A 21,763-nucleotide genomic window follows, 5' to 3' on the forward strand; every position below is an offset into this window, starting at 1 on the left:
TCAGGACATGGAGCTGTCGTCGTGCCTTTTTAACGACCGCGATGGTATTTTTCGTCAAAGAGAGACCCTCAGCAAAGTGCATACCCAGAAACCTGAAAGCAGTGGCCCTTTCCACACAGTCTGGAACTATACCATTCCTCCTGAAGTCTATTACAAGTTCTTTTGTTTTTGAGGAGTATATAGGGGCAGTGGGCTGAGCATCCTTGGGGGTGGACCTGCGTTGATGATCAGTCAGGAGGAGATGTACTGACTGTGGCCTCCCAATGAAGAAGTCAAGGATCCAGCCGCAGAGCTTGCTGACCAGCACTGAGGATGTGATAGTGTTGAATGCTAAGCTGTAATTATACATGTTGCTGTTGCCCAGGTGATGCAGGGCTGAGTGGAGAGCCAGTGGGATTGTAGCTACTGTGGAGTGATTGTGACCACAGGCAAATTGCAGCGGGTCCAGACCTTTGATTAGGAACGTGTTAATTCTGGCTGTGACCAACCTCTCAAAGCATTTCATCACAGTAGATGTTAGTGTGACTGGGCGATGGTCATTGAGGCCGCTCACCCTGCTCTCCTTGGCCACCAGGATGATTGATGCTCTTTTGAAGTGGGTGGGACCCAGTGCCTGCAGCACTGAGAGGTTGAAAATGTCCGTGAACACTCCGGCTAGTTGGTTGGGGCAGGTTTTCAGTCCCCTGCCAGGTACGCGGTCAGGGTCTGACACCTTGGGTGGGTTCACCCCCCTGAATGATCATCTGGACAGTGGTCTCAGAGACAGATACAATGGGGTTTCCAGCTTCTGCGCTGATTTTCATTGGTACTGTTGAACTCTTCAAAGTGAGCACAAAAGGTTCTATTTCCATCCCACTGTTACTGGGCACTGGTTCAATCTTTCATCCCATGTCTCTCTATTTAGATATCTGGTTAAGCCTTTGCATGGACAGAATGTCAGCGTAGCGGTTAGCACAACGCTGTTACAGCGCCAGTGTGACAGAATGGTGTTATTGTTAATCTTTAGTTAGAAAATATTTTAGTAAAGCTATTTTGTGAGGTGGATTCAGGGACACACAAAGGCACATCCCCACAAGCTTAGATCATTGTCCAGTGGATGCTGGAATGATTGTCCATTGAAATATTGAAGACAATGAACGTTTACGCAGAGAAACCCCTGTTTACACAAGAAAGCCATCTGTTGGTTAGCTGTGCAGACAGCCCAGAAGCATTTGCTCATAAACTTTTGGAAGAGAAGAACTTCAAATAAAATCAGCCGTGAGGTCATGTGATTAAAGACACTTCAAGGAGGCATCTTTAAAATTGAACTGACTTCATCTGAAATCAGAAAATGCAGGGATGTTCTGTGAGATGGACACGTTGTTTCTCCTTGTTCAGGGAGAGCAATGAAGCTGTGGCTATTGTCACAGCCACTTGTGACTGACCCAATTCTGGGTATAAGAAAGCAAGATCATTCTTGTGTCTGGATCATAACCAATGTGATGGGCTCTTCGTCTGACTCATGCCTGAGTCTGTGAAATCATTGAAACAGATACCGAAACCTCCACGCAAGAGAGGGGATTTGTGGAAAATCATTCGTGCAAGGAAACATTGCTCTGAAAACAAATCGACAAAGAATTTGTGAGTTGGAGAACTTTTGAACGATAGAGTTTCAACAAACATTTTCTAAGATTGAATTTTAAAATAATCTCTTCAGAATTGTGCCTGAACTGTAATGGTTTGGGATTTCACGCATGTAGATAATGGGGTTAAGTTTAGAGTTAAGTAAGATTTTGTATTGTTAATAGTTATTAATAAAAATTATTGTTTTGAAGATACCATTGTCTTGGTGAATTTCTATGGCTGCTGGTTGAGGTCATAACAGCCAGCGATCAGGACAGGGGTTCGAATCCTGCACTGTCTATAAGGAGTTTGCCTGTTCTCCCTGTATCTTTGTGGGTTTTCCCTGGGGCTCTGGTTTCCTTCCGTCATTTGAAACGTACCGGGCATGAAGGTTAATTGGGTATAAATTGGGCAGTACTGATTCTTGGGCCGAAATGGCTTGTTACCATGCTGTACGTCTAAATTTAAAAATTCCAACTCTTACAGAAAGCAAATCCACCAAGTTGCGAAGGCCAGTTTCAAGAAATTACCTTATTTGAAATGTCCTAAAACATGGTACAGAGGAGAGCGAAATCTTTGTGCAAATTACAAAATGGAACAATGGTGCAACTTCTTAGCTAGGCAGGCAGCTTTTGTGGAGCGGGGCACAGTTAACGTTTCAGGATGCTGGCTTGCTTTTGGCTGAATTAAAGCCAGCGAAGGGATCTGTACCAACCCACTGCTCTGTGTCTGGCAGCAATCATCCCTGCATTGTGTCGGAAGCAGCAGTGTGTCAGACCACTTTGTAACATAACTCATTCAGGAAAGATGAGGCATCTTTAAATGATGAACTCATTTACAAAGGAAAGTTGATCTCATAATGCTAAATCTCTTCGTTCACAACATTTAGGTCAAATGGACTCCGATTTCTGTTATAATGCAAAACGATTATAGCTAAGGGCATTTCCAACTCCATCTCAAATGACTGAAGTGGAGAATTGTTACTGTCTGTCAGTAACCTAAACCTCTCCCAGGGACAGACAGAGATACCTGCAGACATGATGACTTGGGGAGAGATGGTTCTGAGAATATAACTCGAAGGCCACACAACAGCTTGTATCTTTGGACCTGGTGCGATGGGGCCTTTATTGGATCAGCACCACCAACTTCAAACCTTGGTTAATCTAGTCCAGTGGTTCTCAATCCCAATGCCATCGGGGCTCTGTGATCAGTAAGGGATTGCTTAGGGTGGGTTGTGAGTGGGAAGGTTGAGAATCACTGCTCTAGACCCAATTGTTACTGAAATATTTTGCTTGAGAAAAATTGTCCATTTCCTTTGGAGTTTTGAAACCGTGCACATAACGAGTCAATGAGGTACGATTAAAACAGTGGTTTTCATAGTTTTTCTTCCCACCCACCTTACTAATCACAGAGCACCTCTGGCATAGGGAATACTTAAAGGGGAATGTGAATGGAAAGAAGAGAGTTGAGAACCGCTGCTCTAGTGAAACACAGAAGTCTGAGACCCTGTGACCAGTGAAAACGGACGTGCTGAAGGAAGTCAGCAGGTCTCGGCGTCCATGCGAGGTAACATTGTCAGATTTCTTGTCAGTGTACATACATGACATCACATACAACCCTGAGATTCTTTTTTTCTGTGGGTGCAAAAAAAAACTGGACACAGTGTGAACATTTAAATCAGTAAAGAAATTAAAGAAATAACTGCAATACAGAGAGGATTTTAAAAATCATTGAAGAAGGTGCACAAGTAAACGAGTCCCTGATTGAATTTGGCATCGAGGAGTCTGACGGTGAAGGGGGAGCAGCTGTTCCTGAACCTGGTGGTGCGAGTCTTGTGGCACCTACACCTCTTTCCTGATGGCAGCAGCGAGGACAGAGCGTGGCTGGATGGTGAGGATCTTTGATGATTGCCGCTGCCCTCCAGTGGCAGCGTTCCCTGTAAGATATATAACCAACATTTCAGGCTTGGGTATAAAGAAGACAGGTGTCTGAGTTAAAAGGCTGGGGAGAAGGGAAGAAAGAGCCAAAGGTGGGGGGAGGGAGGTGGGGGGTTGGAGTACAATCCAACAGACAGAAGGTGTTAATTGATATGGAGAGCAGGAGAGGTGAGAATTGATTGGGAGAGAAGGGATGTTTTTGGGCTCTGTGAGTGCGTAGATGAGGGAAAGGAGACAGAGGGAATTAGAGGAGAGGAAAGATGAAGGAGTGGGGGCTCATGGAAACTGGAGAAGTTGATATTAATCCGATCCATTTGGAAGGTGCCCAGTCAGAAGTTGAGGTGTTGTTCCTACAATTTGTGGGTGGTCTCTGTCTGGCAGTGCATGGGACCAAGGACAGACATGTCAGTAAGGGAATGGGGTGGGGAATTGAAATGGATGCCCCCCCCCGGAAAAAATCAGGGACAGCGTTAAAGATGTAAAGGTGAATTTTGACAAGACGCGAGCATGACCCATCATTTAAAGAACCAGGGTGCTTGGATGCTCCTGTGCTGCCCTGCCTGGTTTCCGAACGTCATCCTTCCTTTCCTGTGGATACCAGATATGAAGGTTAATCTTGTTTAGGGGGAGGGGAATTTATTAATGGGGGGGGTCCTTTTTTTTTTCTTTTAAGATATTTTGACAAAATGAGTTTGATTAAGAATTGTACACACAATTTATACTATGTATGATTAAGGTACTATTTGAGAAGTATAAATGATCTGTCTTTTATAATTCAGCCCATGTGGGTATGGTTTTTTTTTAAATTAAACTCAATAAAGATACTTTAAAAAGAAATAAGTGGCCACTGGGAGATCCCTTTCCTGTGGGGTTCCACAAGGACTCCATTCTGGGCCCCTTATACATGCCTCCCCTCAGCCATATCATTCAAAAACACAGCATCTCCTCCCACCGCTACGTTGCTGACACCCAGCTCTATCTCCCCCTGAAGCCCAAAGACCAAGGAAAGAGAACCAGCCTCAACAACTGTCTGGAGGACATAAAGTGCTGGATGGCTCAAAACTTCCTGCAGCCAAATGAAGGCAAATCCAATTTGGCTCCCCTCAACTCCACCAAAATTATCTCCTGTACCCTTGGTAACTTCTCCACCCTCATTAAACCACACATCAAATCCCTTGGTGTGATATTCAATTCCACCTTCAAGTTTGACAAACAAGTCTGCTTTTTCCAGTTCTACACTATTGCCAAAATCAAATAATTCCTGTCACTGAAAGTCCTCGAGAAAGTTCTCCACGCCCTCATTTTCTCCCGTTTAGACAACTCCACAGGAATTAGTCAGTTGTGATGGCGCACATCTCTTGTAGCGAACCGGTCCTGCTTGTATTGCCGCGCTGGCGGAGCAGCTGCAGGAAGATGGTGCTGTCGGGGCTCACTGATTACCTTGTGGCTTAGGCTGTAATAGTTTATCCCTGTCAAGGTACAAGAAGTACAACCAAACCACAAAGTACAGCACACAGAGAATTTATTAGAGTCACGCTAGCAGGAATGAGCAGTAATTAGGTTTGGGTAGACAAGGTCACCTCCCTAATACTGTTGAACCTCATTCGACCTCGCACTTGGTTTGGCAGGCAAAGGCGCAGTTTCATCTCAGACAGAACACCTCTGACTTCACAATGTTTTATCATGCGCCCTTGACGAAGAAACTGCGGCCACAGTGGACGACCTGATCCATGATCCACCAAGTATGTTGCCCTCAAAGCCCTCCTCCTCGGCACCTTCAGTCTTTCCTGTCGGCAGCACGCAGCCAGGCTGATGCATCTCAATGTCCTGGGGGACTGAGCCCGTCCACTCTAATGGATGAAATGCTCGCACTGGCAGAAGGCCATAAGCCCTGCCTGATGTTCAAGTAAACTTTCCTGGAACAAATGCCGGAATACATCCAGCTCCTACTGGCGGAGAAAGTTTTCTTGGACCCCTGGAAGGTCGCACCCTGCGCCAATGTGCTGTGGAGAACCAAACGGGAGAATGAGGCCACCATGGATCAGGTCACTCACCCTGGACCCAGCCGACTGCAGATCGCCCCCAGGCAGAAGCCGGAAGAGCACCAAACCACCTAGTGTTTCTACCACCAACACTGAGGAGCCCAAGCCTGCAAGTGCCAACAGCCCTGCTCATACCAGGGAAATGACCAGGCCAGCTGCCACTGATGGCTGCGATGGCTGGCCACACGATATTGGCAAGACCACCATTATCACCCCATTCAGCCTTTTCAAATTCCTGTAGGTGTCCTTTTGGTCTGAAGAACGTGGCCCAAACGTTCCAGCGGCTCATGGACACAGTGGGTAGAGACCTGGATTTTGTATTCATCTATCTCGACGATATTCGAGATCACTGTGAGCACAAAACCCATCTCCTTACACTGTTCACCTGCCTGGTGGAATTTGGCCTCACTGTCAACGTGGCCAAATGCCAGTTTGGGAAGGAGTCGTTTCAGTTTCTGGACCATACCATCACTGAGGATGGAGCAGCACCATCACAGGGCAAGGTCAAGGCCATACAGCAGTTCCCCAAGCTGGTCACCCTCAAGGGCCTGCTGGAGTTCACCGGGATGGTCAACTTCTACCACCGCTTCATCCCAGGGCCGCCCGCATAATGCGCCCTGATCTTAGCGAAACAAGACCCTTGGTAACATCACCCTACTGGCCCACCCATGGCCGCGACGCCCACACAGCACTCTCGGTGGACGCATCCGCCACGGCCATTGGGGGCGTCCTCGAGCAAGAGATCAACGGACAGTGGCGCCCACTACCATTCTTCAGCCGGCACCTCCGATATCCCGAACTGAAATACAGTGCCTTCGATAGGGAGCTGCTGGCCCTGTACCTTCCCATCAGGCGCCTCCGCTACTTTCTGGAAGGCAGGCCTTTCACTGCTTTCACGGACCATAAGTCACTCACTCAGGACCTGACCATGGCAAAGGACCCTTGATCGACGCGCCAGCAGCGGCACCTTTCATACAGCTCAGAGTTCACCACCGACATCTGACACCGGGCGGGTAAGGACAATGTCATTGCTGACGCTCTCTCCAGACCCACCATCCACAATTTATCCCCCAGCCTGAACTACGCCCAATTAGCTCAGGCCCAGAAAGGGGATGAAGAGATGCAGGCCTTCCGAACCGCCATCACTGGCCTGCGCCTTGAGGACCTGAAGCTACAACTACGACATGCTACTGTGTGACGTCTCAACCAGCTCACTATGCCTGGTAGTCCCCCCGCAATGGAGGCAAGAGACATTCCGAATGGTCCACGACCTGGCCGCCCACCCCCCATCAAAGCATTAGTAAGCATGGTGGTGGAACATTTCATCTGGCACAGATTAAAAAAAAACAAATGGCCCATGTGGCGAGGAATTGTACGTACTGCCAAGCCTCCAAAGCCCAGCATCGTGTCAAAGCCCCCATACAACATTTCAATCCACCAGCCAGAAGGTTCAACCATAACCCTAACCCTAACATTGACATAGTGGGCTCCCTACCGGTGTCCAGGGACACCTGCTACCTCCTGACTGTGGTCGACCAGACAACGAGATGGCTGGAAACTATCCCCATCAGGAACACTTCCGCTGAGTCCTGCGGCAGAGCCCTGCTCACGAACTGGGTTGCCTAATTCGGCGTCCCAGCTCATATGACTAGTGACAGGGGTCCCCATTTCACCTCCACCCTCTGGGCGCAACTGGCAAACTGCCGAGGGATCAAGCTCCACCACACCACACCTTATCATCCCTAGGCCAACAGACTTTTAAAAAAATTTTTTTATTTTTCACACTATAAACCATATTGATCAAGATACATACATTTTCCTTTTCAAATATATACAATGTCGTTTTCTCCCCCCCTTCCCTCCTCCCCTCCTTCCCTCCCTCACCTCCCCTCCCACTTATTTAAAGTTCAGAATCTAAGATACATTAAACCCGTTAAACAATGTTGTCACTCAATAAAAATAAGCAAGAAATTCCACTGAGTCAATTCTTTTCATTATCTTCTCCTTCTGTCATTTTAGGTGGTAGATGTCCCCGGTAGGTTTTCTCTATTGTGTTTCATCTATGGATCCCATATTTGTTCAAATATTGTAACGTTATTTCTTAAATTGTATGTTATTTTTTCTAATGGAATACATTTATTCATTTCTATATACCATTGTTGTATTCTCAAATTATCTTCTAATTTCCAGGTTGACATGATACATTTTTTTGCTACAGCTAGGGCTATCATAACAAATCTTTTTTGTGAACCATCCAAATCAAGTCCAAATTCTTTGTTTTTTATATTACTTAGGAGGAAGATCTCTGGGTTTTTTGGTATATTGCTTTTTGTGATTTTATTTAGTATCTGGTTTAGATCTTCCCAAAATTTTTTTCACTTTCTCACATTTCCAGATTGCATGAATTGTTGTTCCCGTTTCCTTTTTACAGTGAAAACATCTGTCTGACACTGTTGGGTCCCATTTATTTAACTTTGGAGGTGTAATGTATAGCCTGTGTATCCAGTTATATTGTATCATACGTAACCTTGTGTTTATTGTATTTCTCATGGTTCCGGAGCATAGTTTCTCCCATGTTTCATTCTTTATCTTTATGCTTAGATCTTGTTCCCATTTTTGTTTGGTTTTACCATTTTTTTCCTCATTCTCCTTTTCTTGTAGTTTAATATACATATTTGTTATAAATTTTTTGATTATCATTGTGTCTGTAATCACATATTCAAAATTACTTCCTTCTGGTAACCTCAGACTGTTTCCCAATTTGTCCTTCAAGTAGGATTTCAGTTGGTAGTATGCCAACCTTGTATCGTCAGTTATATTATATTTATTCTTCAATTGTTCAAAGGTTAATAGTTTATTTCCTGAAAAACAATTCTCTATTCTTTTGATCCCTTTTTTCTCCCATTCTCTAAAGGAAAGGTTATCTATTGTAAAAGGGATTAGCTGATTTTGCGTCAGTATTAGTTTTGGTAGTTGGTAATTTGTTTTATTCCTTTCTACATGAATCTTCCAAATGTTGAGCAGATGATGCAATACCGGAGAATTCCTACGTTGTACCAATTTTTCATCCCATTTATATAATATATGTTCAGGTATCTTCTCCCCTATTTTATCTAGTTCTAATCTAGTCCAATCTGGCTTTTCCCTTGTTTGATAAAAATCTGATAGGTATTTTAATTGTGCGGCTCTATAATAATTTTTAAAATTTGGCAGTTGTAAGCCTCCTTGTTTATACCATTCTGTTAATTTATCTAGTGCTATCCTCGGTTTCCCCCCTTTCCATAAAAATTTCCTTATTATTTTCTTTAAATCCTTGAAAAATTTCTTTGTTAATCGTATTGGTAATGTCTGAGATAAGTATTGTATCCTTGGGAAAATGTTCATTTTAATACAGTTTATCCTTCCTATCAGTGTTAGTGGTAAATCTTTCCAATGCTCTAAGTCGTCTTGTAATTTTTTCATTAGTGGATAATAATTGAGTTTATACAGATGGCTGAGGTTTTTATTTATTTGTATACCTAGATATTGCATTGTTTGCGTTTCCCATCTGAATGGTGATTCTTTCTCAAATTTTGAGAAATCCGCATTATTCATTGGCTTTGCTTCACTTTTATTTGCATTAATCTTGTACCCCGACACTTCTCTATATTCCTTCAATTTCCTATGTAATTCTTTTATTGATATTTCTGGTTCTACTAAGTATATTATAACGTCATCTGCAAATAGACTGATTTTATATTCCTTGTCTTTTATTTTTATCCCTTTTATTTTATTTTCTGTTCTTATCAGTTCTGCCAGTGGTTCTATGGCTAATGTGAACAGTAAAGGAGATAGTGGGCATCCCTGTCTTGTTGATCTGCTTAAGTTAAATTGTTTTGATATATATCCGTTTACTGTCACTTTCGCCAATGGCCCCTTATATAATGCTTTAATCCAATTAATATATTTCTCTGGTAAGCTGAATTTTTGTAGTACTTTGAATAAATAATTCCATTCTACTCTGTCAAAGGCCTTCTCTGCGTCTAAAGCAACCGCTACTGTTGGAGTTTTATTTCCTTCTACTTCATGAATTAAGTTAATAAATTTACAGATATTGTCTGTTGTTCATCTTTTTTTAATAAATCCAGTTTGGTCTAGATTTACTATTTTTGGTACATAGTCGGCTAATCTGTTTGCTAATAGTTTAGCTATTATCTTGTAATCTGTGTTAAGTAACGATATTGGTCTATATGACGCTGGTATAAGTGGATCTTTCCCTGTCTTTGGTATTACTGTAATTATTGCTGTTTTACATGACTCTGGTAAGCTTTGTGTTTTATCAATCTGGTTGATTACTTCCAGAAGGGGAGGAATTAATAAATCTTTAAATGTTTTATAGAATTCTTTTGGGAATCCATCCTCTCCTGGTGTTTTATTGTTTGGTAGTTTTTTTATTATCTCCTGTATTTCTTCTATTTCAAATGGTTTTGTTAATTTTTTTTGTTCCTCTGTTTGTAATTTTGGTAGTTCAATTTTAGTTAAAAATTCATCTATTTTATCTTCTTTCCCTTCGTTTTCAGTTTGATATAGTTGTTCGTAGAATTCTCTAAAGTTTTCATTAATCTCCATTGGATTATATGTAATTTGTTTGTCTTTTTTCCTTGATGCCAATACCATTTTCTTAGCTTGTTCTGTCTTAAGCTGCCATGCTAGAATTTTGTGCGTTTTTTCTCCTAGTTCATAATATTTCTGTTTTGTCTTCATTATGTTCTTCTCCACCTTATATGTTTGTAGTGTTTCATATTTTATTTTTTTATCCGCCAATTCTCTTCTTTTAGTTGTGTCATCCTTCATTGCTAATTCTTTTTCTATATTTACTATTTCCCTTTCCAACTGCTCTGTTTCCTGATTATAGTCCTTCTTCATCTTGGTTACATAACTTATTATTTGCCCTCTAATGAACGCTTTCATTGCGTCCCATAGTATAAACTTATCTTTCACTGATTCCATATTTATTTCGAAGTACATTTTAATTTGTCGTTCAATGAATTCTCTAAAATCCTGTCTTTTAAGTAGCATGGAGTTTAATCTCCATCTATACATTCTTGGTGGGATGTCCTCTAACTCTATTGTCAATAACAGGGGTGAGTGGTCCGATAATATTCTAGCTTTATATTCTGTTTTTCTAACTCTGTCTTGCATGTGAGCTGATAACAGGAATGGGTCTATTCTTGAGTATGTTTTATGTCTGCCTGAATAATATGAATATTCCTTTTCCTTTGGGTGTTGTTTCCTCCATATATCCAAAAGTTGCATTTCTTGCATCGATTTAATTATAAATTTGGTTTCTTTGTTCTATTAATTTTTTTTTTCCAGTTTTATCCATGTTTGAATCCAAATTAAGATTGAAATCCCCTCCTATTAGTATGTTCCCTTGCGTATCTGCTATCTTCAAAAAGATTGCATAAATTTTTGATCTTCTTCATTAGGTGAATATACATTGAGTAAATTCCAAAACTCCGAATATATCTGACATTTAGACCCTGCTGGATCTATTATTTCCTCTTCTATTTTGATTGGTACATTTTTACTGATTAATATAGCTACTCCTCTAGCTTTTGAATTATATGATGCTGCTGTTACATGTCCTATCCAATCTCTCTTTAATTTCTTGTGTTCCACTTCAGTTAAGTGTGTTTCTTGTACGAATGCTATATCAATTTTTTCTTTTTTCAATAAATTTAAGTTTCTTCCTTTTGATTTGGTTATGTATTCCATTAATATTTAAAGACATATAATTCAACATAGCCATCTTATACTTTGTTTATCTTTCCTTTCCATTTCCTCATCATCACCTTTCCTTCTTATCCATTTCTGTTTTCTTTTTTTAAGCACATTATAAGACAACATTTCTAAAACATATTTCCATTATTCTCCTATCTAAAAATCCTTTAACCCCAATAGTCCCTCCCCTTCCTGAGTTGCCCTTTGTCCCTTGTCGGGCAACCACATCTCCCCTCTCCATTTGGATTTGCGAAATCACTCGCAAACGTCAACTGATTTCGCAGTGACCGTAATTCTTCCCCACCCAGCCCCCCCCAGAAAAGATTTTAATTTTCATATATAACAAAGGTCATTCTCTTAATTCCCTCCTTACTTCCTCTCTTCCCTTACTTTCCCTTATTAATTCTTATCTATATATATTTTCTTTTAAATATACATACACACATGTACACACACACACACACACACACACACACACATATATATATATACATATATATATATATATATATATATATATATATATATAATAGACAATAGGAGTCGAGAACATTTTGCTTTGCTGCCCTGGAATAACTATTTTAAGTACTGCTGGGTACTTTAGCATAAATTTATATCCTTTTTTCCATAGGATCGCTTTTGCTGTATTAAACTCCTTTCTCTTCTTCAGGAGTTCAAAACTTATGTCTGGATAGAAAAAAATTTTTTGACCTTTGTATTCCAGTGGCTTTTTGTCTTCTCTTATTTTCTTCATTGCCTTCTCCAATATATTTTCTCTTGTTGTATATCTTAGGAATTTTACTAAAATGGATCTTGGTTTTTGTTGTAGTTGTGGTTTAGGGGCTAATGTTCTATGTGCCCTTTCTATTTCCATGTCTTCCTGTAATTCTGGTCTTCCTAGAACCCTGGGGATCCAATCTTTTATAAATTCTCTCATATTCTTGCCTTCTTCATCTTCCTTAAGGCCCACTATTTTTATATTATTTCTTCTATTATAATTTTCCATTATATCTATCTTCTGTGCCAACAGCTCTTGTGTCTCTTTAACTTTTTTATTAGATTCTTCTAATTTCTTTTTTAATTCACCTACTTCCATTTCTATGGCTGTTTCTCGTTCTTCCACCTTGTCCACTCTTTTTCCTATATCTGTCATGATCATCTCTAATCTATTCATTTTTTCTTCTGTACTTTTTATTCTTCTTTTTATTTCACTAAATTCTTGTGATTGCCATTCTTTTATTGATTCCATGTATTCTTTAAAAAAAATATATCCATGTACTTGCCCTTCCCTTCTTCCATTTCTCTGTTTTCTTCCTCTTCTTCCTCTGGGTTGGTCATCTGTTGTTTCTTTGGTTTCCTTTTACTCTCTTCTTTCTTGTTCTCATTGTTTTCTATGTTCTCCTCTTGCTGCTGTGTTGTGGCTGTCAATTTCAGCTGTGGAGATCGACTCCTCAGCTGGTCCTCCCTCCCGTCAGTGTTTTTTTTTGTCTTGCGCGGTTGCGCACTTTTGCTTGGCTCCGTGAGCCATTTTTGTAGTCCCGAGCTCGGGACTTCGACTGACCTGAGGGAGCAGGCTTCTCTCTCCACAGCGGGCCTCCTTGGACAGGTAAGGCCTTCACCTTCTTCTTCCGATGTCTTTTCTTCTTCTCTTCTTCCCGTTGCTTTAGACTTTTCTTTCTTCATTGCCATTTTCTTCCCACCTTTACTTTCACTTTATTTTAATTTTCGTGTTTGTGCCTTTGTGTTTTCTCTGTTTTTTTTAAACTTTTCCGGAGAGGGTTGGAGTTCCTCGACCGGCCACTACTCCATCACGTGACTCCTCCCCCTAGGCCAACAGACTTGAGGAGCGTATCCACCGGCATCTCAAGGCGGCTCTCATGATGTGGCTCAAAGGACCCAATTGGACAGACGAACTGCCTTGGGTCCTGCTTGGCATTCGAAAGGCCCCAAAGGAGGATCTCCAGGTTTCATCTGCAGAACTCATCTATGGTTCATCGTTGTCGCTGCCAGGAGAGTTCTTTGGAACAGGCAAAGAATCCGGAGGCGAGAACCCAATCCCCTCCCTCCTTCCCACCCCCTCCCTACCCACTAAACATTCAACATATACAATACATTAAACCCATTAAACAATGTCGTCACACAATGAAAATAAACAAGAAATTTGTGTCATCTACTTTTACACATGGGTCAGGTCATTTCGTCTTCTTCTCATTCTATCATTTTAGGGGGTGGAGGTCCGCAGTAGGACTTCTCTGTTGTGTTCCATGTACGGTTCCCAAATTTATTTGAATACTGTGATGTTATTTTTTAAAAATTATATGTTATTTTTTCCATTTATTCATTTCTATGTACCATTGCTGTATTCTCAGGCTATCTTCTAATTTCCAGGTTGACATAATACATTTTTTTGCTACAGCTACGGCTATCATAGTGAATCTTTTTTGTGCTCCATCCAAATCGAGTCCAAGTTCTTTACTTCTTATATTACTTAGAAGAAAGATCTCTGGACTTTTTGGTATGTTGCTTTTTGTGATTTTATTTAATACCTGATTTAGATCTTCCCAAAACTTTTCCATTTTCTCACATGCACAAATTTCATGTACTGTTGGAGAACAGGGAGGAGTTATTCATGATTGACAGACCGAAACCGGCACATGTGGACTTGGATCAACCTGTGAGGACAGCCTAACCTAAGCGAAGGGGTCAGCCGCCCAAGCGGCGAGATGCGCAAGCCGGTTCTGGGGGGGGGTGGTTGTGTGGTGGTGCACATCTCTTGTAGCGAACCAGCCCCACTTGTATCGCCGAACTGGCGGGGCAGCTGCAGGAAGATGGCGCCGTCGGGATTCACTGATTACCTTGCGGCTTAGGCTGTAATAGTTTAGCCCTGTCAAGGTACAAGAAGTACAACCAAACCACACAGAGAACTTATTAGAGTCATGCTAGCAGGAATGAGCAGTAATTAGGGTTGGGTAGACAAGGTCATCTCCCTTATACTGTTGAACCTCGTTCAAAGTACAAGGTTACAGGGTACAACATTTAAGGCGTTTTTGCTGCATAAGATTAAGTGTCCATTCCTTTGAGGGGATTGTTACAAGCTGAGGTGTTATAGTCAAGTGTTTACTCATTTCTAAAGGCAGGAAAATGCTGATCATTGATTGGCTTTCTATATGTACATGAGATCATTAAAAGATATGGATTTGTGGCACATGATAACAGTAGTTCAAAAGGTCCTTTAAGACAGAGCAAAACTGTTAGCCTGGCTCTTGGCACATGTAAATGCTTGCTTCCCCAGGGATCTCCACATTCGTTATCTCTAACCGGGCTAGATGAATTCGAGAAACGGAAACAAAGCCATCGGCGCCCTTGGTCATTCTTCAGGCTTTTTAATTCTGCTTGACAAGCTTGTAGTGCCTTCAGCTGTTTTTGGGTGGGAACCCATTTATGAATGGGCTGTGTCTGACAGCTCGTTATGTGTAATAGCGTTATTGTGTACAGGGGACCAGGAGATGGATTTATGGAAGAGGTGATCATGAATCGTTGTCTGGAACGTTGTTAGTTGCAGCTGACCTGTCTGGGTGGGGGTCCCAATATCCATTTCTTAGGGTAATTCACAGCAATCATTTAAAAGTCTACTCTACCTTTCATAATACGGTTATAATAATTGTTTCAAAGTATCCAACATCCTAACTCTTATACACAGCACGTTCAATTAATGACATTGTCAACCAATACCACATTTCCCCCTTTTGATTATGGAAATAATAACTAAATACTAAATAATGTGGTTGAACCCATACATTTTTAGACATTGGAGTCTGGAACATGTAATTTTAAGCAAAATTACGACAAGAATTACCAGGAGTACAATAGAACCGTAATGTAGGAATGCCCCCCCCACCCAAGAGTCCCCTAACCCATTGAAGGGCCACCACCCCAGAGCTTCCCTGACCTCTCTCATTTCTTATTGTGATTTTTCTATCTTGTCTGTTTCTTGGGAGAGGAAAATATATAAAGAACCACATTTTTCAGTTCACTCAAAATGTCCAGTGGGAGTAGCATTCTTCTTCTCCTCAGCAGTGGTGGTGATCCCCTTGCAGTCAGTTTGGTGGATCCATCTGGGATTTCCCTCGACTTTCAGTGGGGTCGGCGTGGAGAGAAGTACTTGGGCGGGTCCTTTCCACCAGGGTTCCAGCTTCTTACGGTCCCAGTTGCGAATGAGCACAAAGTCCTCTGGTTGGATGGTAGCATCGCCTTGTCCTTCGGGTACTGGCTTCTGGGTCGCAGTAACCTGTGATTGTAGAGCTGACAGCAAGTGGGTTAGTTTCTTTACGTACTCGATTATTCTCTCACCTAGGGCGTGTAGGTCGAGGGTCACCTGCACACTGGTCTCTGCTCCCCATGGGGTGTGCAGGGGTCGGCCATAGATGATCTCTGCTGGAGTCAAGCCGGTGGATGTGTATGGGGTTACCCTCATTTCAAATAGTGCCTGCGGCAGGACCTTGACCCATTGCAACCCTGTCTCCTCAGTCAGCTTTGCTAATTTGGTTTTTAAAGTACCGTTGGCTCTTTCCACCACACCTGCTGTCTGGGGGCGGAGGACACAGTGAAACTGCTGTTTAATTTGAAGGTGATCACATTTTTTTTGTTAAGTGCAGCTACGAAGTGTGGCCCATTGTCTGAACTGATGATATTTGGGAGTCCAAATCTGGGGAATATCTCTTGTACTAGGATTCCCACTGTTGTTTCTGCAGTAGCATTAGTGGTAGATATGGCTTCAATCCATCTGCTGAAAAGGTCAATTACCATTAAACAAATCATAATTCTGCACTCTAGGTAGGTCAATGAAATCTATCTGTATAGTATCATCGTGGCAATGGAATAACTCCCTTCATACATTGCAGTGCTTTCCCCAGGTTGTATCTTTTACATATAACACATTCTGATACCACCTTTAGGGCTTCTTAGTTGAACTTTTGGTGCCACCAAATTTGTTTGGCCATTTTTACCATTCCCTCCTTTCCGGAGTGTGTTAACGAGCGTATTATACGTTAGGAGTAATGGCAAGAAGGCATCAGGTACACTGATTTGTCCGATAGGGGTGAGCCCAAGACCAGTGGCATCATCTATTGTGCACCCCTTTCGTTTTCATTCGTCAAGTTGCTCTGCTTGGGCGTCCCCTTGCATTCTGATTATCTCTTCTATGTCTGGCATAGCCAGTCTACTTACCAGTTGTTTGTTGTTCCCCATGGGGATGAGGAGGTGCCGTTCTCGTGCTGCAGCTTTTGCCACTTTGTCCCCAAATGCATTACCCAGGGTGACAGGATCCTTACCACTAGTATGGGCGTCATATTTAACAAATTGGGAAGGGAAACAGCTTCTATTAAAGTTCAGGAGAAAGAGTGAGTTTTTGATCAGGGTGCCTGCAGTTGGGAGGAATACCCTGTGTTGCCATAGATCCCCAAAATCGTGTGCCACCCCAAAAGCATATCGGATGTCCGTGTTTATATTCAAAGACTGACCTTGTGCAAGGATACAGGCTCGTGTCAGGGCAAATAGTTCTGCATGCTGGGCAGAGGTGTGTGCCTGCTGGGCAGAGGTGTGTGCCTGGAAGACGGCTGCTTCCATGATTTTAGATGTCCCTTTAGCATATCCTGAATTTTTGAAACCAAGCTCGTTGATGAATGCTGAGCAGATGTCAGTTCCTGGTATTGGTGTGTCCTTTAAATCAGGTCTTTTGGACACTTTCCTTTCTGGGATTACATATCCCCAGTTGTGCAATGCCTTCAGTGGAGCGACGGTGTCTTCCTTGTTCTGGTCCTCTCCTGTGCTCGCAAGTAGTGGGTCGCCCATGTATTGAATAATTAGTAGTTATCCTTGGAGGTGACAGGTCCGACAGTTGTCCCTGTAAAACTTGTGAAAATAACGGTGAATGCATGAATCCTTGCGGTAAGCGGGACCATGTGTACTGGTGACCCTCATAGGAGGGTCCGAACACACAATTTGAAGTCTCATCCCCATCAATAAATGTCTTGTATCCCAATCCCTGGGTGATGGAGAAGGGAAGGCAATGTTTTGTGTTGCCATATGTGATGGTGAGGGGGTCCATCTTAACTCTGTTGCACTTATACACAGCACATTCATTTCATGACATTGTCAACCAATACCACAAGACCACAGCTCGCGCCCCGGGCAACGTGATGATGTCACCGCTGCAGGGGGCAGAACTCCCGTTGGCCTTAAAGGGGCGCGTGCGAAATTCAAATAGACAGTTCAACTGAAACCTCCACTGTGTCCTGTGGTGTGTTTCTGTGTGTGTAGCAGCTGCTACAGAGCCATCATTATCCCACCTGCAACTGGTGTAGAATGTGGCATCAAGGCTCTGACAGGAGCCAAGAAGAGGGACCATGTGACCCCTATTCTCACCTCCCTCCACTGGCTGCCAGTACGACTCAGGATAGATCTTAAAGTTTTCCAGTTTGTTTACAAAGCCATTAATGGACGAGGCCCTTCCTATGTCACCGATCTCCTAACGCCCGACTCCATTTCAGGACCCCTCAGATCGATTTAGGGGCTTAGTTGTTCCGCACTCAAATCACAAACTCGGGGGAAATGGCACCTTCGCAATAGCAGCCCCCAAACTCTGGAACCACATTCCTCCCTCCATCAAATCAGCCCCTTCCTTTAACTCTTTCAAATTCAGGCTGAAGTTGGATTTGAGGGGATTGTTGATTTTTACCATGTTGTATGTACAATTCTAAACCTCGGGGACCCATTTTATACTGCACTTTAAATAGCTACTTAAGTTGAGATGTAATTTTGAGCAGTATAGCACTTTGGTCAACGTGAGTGGTTTTAAATGTGCTACATAAATGAACTGAATTAAATCAGAGCAGACAGAGCCGATCTCCCAGTCTGTGTCTTGTCTCTCCAATGTAGTCAAGACCACAACAGGAGCCTCCGATGCAGTAGATCACTCCAGATTCACAAATGAGTGTGGCTTCGCTTGGAAGGACGGTTTGTGGCCCTGAATGGTGGTGAGGGTGTAGGTGCAGCATGTCCTGTAGTCACAGGGTCAATTGCACATTTGCATGAATACAAAGCAAATGGGAGAGGGCGATGCTTGATCTCGTGTGGGGAAATTGGGGAAGGATTCCTCCAAACCATCACTGTACACAGGACGCTGAAAAATGAATGCAAGATGATACCACCCCACCTTTAGAGCACCTCCACAAAATTCTCCAAATTCTTTGGAAGAATGTGGAAACTGACTGCTCTGAATATGCTCAACACAGAGACCTGACTCACACTCAGTTGGCAGGTTTGGTTTACCACATCATTTGCATGTCTGACCTCAGACTCCCAAGTCAATGACTTTTTCCACAGATGTCATGAGATGAGATAGACAGAGGAAATGATTAAAAGCTTCCTTGAAAAAAAATTCATCTCTTCGAACCTCTGAACTTTTCATAGGGAGCACAGATTCCTGTGTAAGTTGCTGGAGGAGTTAACCACCCATTTACCCAACCACCCACCCACCCCTCACCCTTCAGCCCAACCCATCAATACTGACCAAAATCACATCTTGGGCTAGTCCCATTTACCTGCAACTGGTCCATAACTTTATTCATTTCTCTATATTCCTGTGGCAGCTCATTCCACGCAAGGAACCCCCCCCCCACCCCGAGTGAAGACCTTATCCCTTAGTTCTCTCGTAAATCTCTCCCCTCTCACCTCAAATCTCTGCCCTCCAGCTCTGGAATCAAATATGCTAAGAGAACAAAGACTGAGCATTCATTATATCTAATGCCCTGCTTGGGTTTATAAACCTCTATAAAGATTCCCTCTTAGTCTCCGATGCTCAAGGGAATAAAGACCTCGCTTATATCTCCATAGCCCAACCCCTCGATCCTGGCCCTTCAAGTCGGTGCTGAATCATTTTTGTTTGCATGGTCCCACTGACCTGCATCCAGTCCATATTCCACCCCCATACCCCTCCCATCCATATACCTGCCCAAATTCTTCTTAAATGTTAAAATATTCACCACTTCAGCCGGCAGCTCGTTCCACACTCCCACCGCTTTGTGTGAAGAAGTTCCCCCTTGATAGAGATAGATTGAGATAGAGATAAGAGAGGTAAGATCTTTGAATTTATATTGGGAGGAATTAATGGAGTCACCAGCTAGGATAGTCGAGAGCACCAATTGTAGGGAAATCTGGGACAGCACAATTGTCCCTGATGATTACACCTGCATGAGGTGCATCCAGCTGCAGCTCCTGGGAGACTGTTAGGAAACTGGAGCTGGATGGATTCAGGGTTATTCAAGAGGCCAAGACGGTGATAGAGAGGAGCTTCAGGGAGACAGTCTCCCCTAAAAGTCAGGAGACAGGTAACTGGGTGACTGTTGGATACTGCTGGGAGGGGCATGACCTACCGGGGTCCAGTCATGGTGGTCACATCTCTGGTACAGGGGATAGCCCATCAGCTCAGAAGGGGGGAAGAACAGCTATTTGGGGACTCATTGGTGAGGAGAGCAGCTGCAAGGTTTGGTGGGTGAGATCAAGACTCCTGGGATGATACATTGCCTCCCAGGTGCCAGGGTCAGGTTTGTCTTGAATCGAGTTCACAGAATTCTGGAGGGGGAGGGCGAGCAGCCAGATGTCATGGTCCACGTGGGAAGAGGGAATATAGGGAGTTAGGAAATAAGTTAAAAGCAGGAGCTCCACTCTGTGACCAACATTGCTTAATACAATTCAAAGTTGTACATAATGTCCAAAGTTGGTGATCCCGTTTTTATCCTGTTGTTGATCCACTGGGTGACAAATGTAACATTTTCAAGGCTTCTCTGATTCATATGTTCTGGGAGTGACCAGAACTACAAGAATATTGGGAACAATTCTTTCAAACCATCACAAATTCTTCAGATTAAATTAGAACCGGGCCCTCTTATTGCTTAGTTTGGTTATTCTCTAGATGAGAGGATTCTCTTAAATTCAACTCAAAAGAATAGAAGCCTTTACTTCCTTGCTGGCCGGATGAGCAATTTGATCAGATGGGAAGACATCAGGCCACCAGCTCGTATGTACTGGGTTCAGGATGTTATGCCTTGCTGGAGTTTGGAGAAAATTATATCTAATGTTAACGAAATCAAGGTTGAATTTGACAAGATCTGGGGCCCATTCATGGAACATGATCATTATTTGATGGCTCTGGGTGGGGGGGGGGGGGGGGTTCTATCCGCTGTACAAGGCAGGAGGGCTCTGGGTAGGATTCTATCCACTGTCCAAGAGCCAATACTCTATTCTTTTCAATTTATTTGCTGGAGGGGCTATCCTTTTTTTTCTTTTGCTTTTATTTATGAAGAGATTGGTCTCTCTAAATAATCGCAATATTAGAATACGAGGTGAAACTGTCATGGATCCTCACCCTCCAGAGCTCCCAATCCCCCAACTGCAGATTCTCACCCTGGCTGCCCACCCACTGGAGTCCCGCAATGCCCCAACTGTGGGTTTTCACCTCGGAGGCCCAGCAATCTGAGCTCCCAGTGCCTTGAACGACACAGGTACTTATGGTAGTCAAAAGTGTGACCACCCCCCCAAATTTGACCCCAAAAATTTGATGGTTACACAAGTATATGATAATGACATCCTTCCTATAGCTGGGCAAGCAGAAATGTGCAAGTTCTCCAAGTGTGGTCATAATACCCCACCTTTAATGAAGCAAGTGCCTACTTCAACAGCCCGTCCACCTGAATCACAACCTTCAGGGACTGTATGGGTAGCTCTCTCAGTTCTACACACAGTCTACCATGTTCCACTGTCCCATCCTCATCAATTCCTTGGTCATCTCTTCCACATAACTCTCAGGTGTGTGAGACATGGACAAAGCCAGGATTAGTCCCTTCCTATTCAATTGTTGTTGTGTGTGGAGAAAACATGGCCTCCCTGCCTGTCTGGAATGTGTGTATTGTGGGTGGTCACGTGTACTCCCATCTGAAACTTATTCAGAAGTTACATCACCTGTCAATCAAAGTTGGACTCTGGTCACCCATTAGTGCACACCTTGCTGTTGGCTAATTTATTTCACCTAGGGTCATTTTGGCTAGAAGCGCAAATCGCACAGCATCTTCTTTCCCTCTGCCTCGTGGTTCAAGCCACGGACATCACTCCACACCAGGTTGCTACTGTGGACATTGCTGGGACTATAGTGGGTAGATCAATACTTATAAAGAGCTGCAACCCTGTTGGTCAGGGAACTGGGTGTGTGTAAGTCCCTGTTTGTAGTGTGTATACTCAAGTGTGTGAGTGGATGAAGTATAGGTTCACTATTGTCAGAGTCTAACCAAAGTCTGGGGTGAATGTCTACATCATTGCTTAAGTACTGTTTAACGTTCTCCTGTTTGTCTCCCATGTATTAAAGTT

This window comes from Narcine bancroftii, chromosome 6, assembly GCF_036971445.1.
Source record: "Narcine bancroftii isolate sNarBan1 chromosome 6, sNarBan1.hap1, whole genome shotgun sequence".
NCBI classification, from domain to species: Eukaryota; Metazoa; Chordata; class Chondrichthyes; order Torpediniformes; family Narcinidae; genus Narcine; species Narcine bancroftii.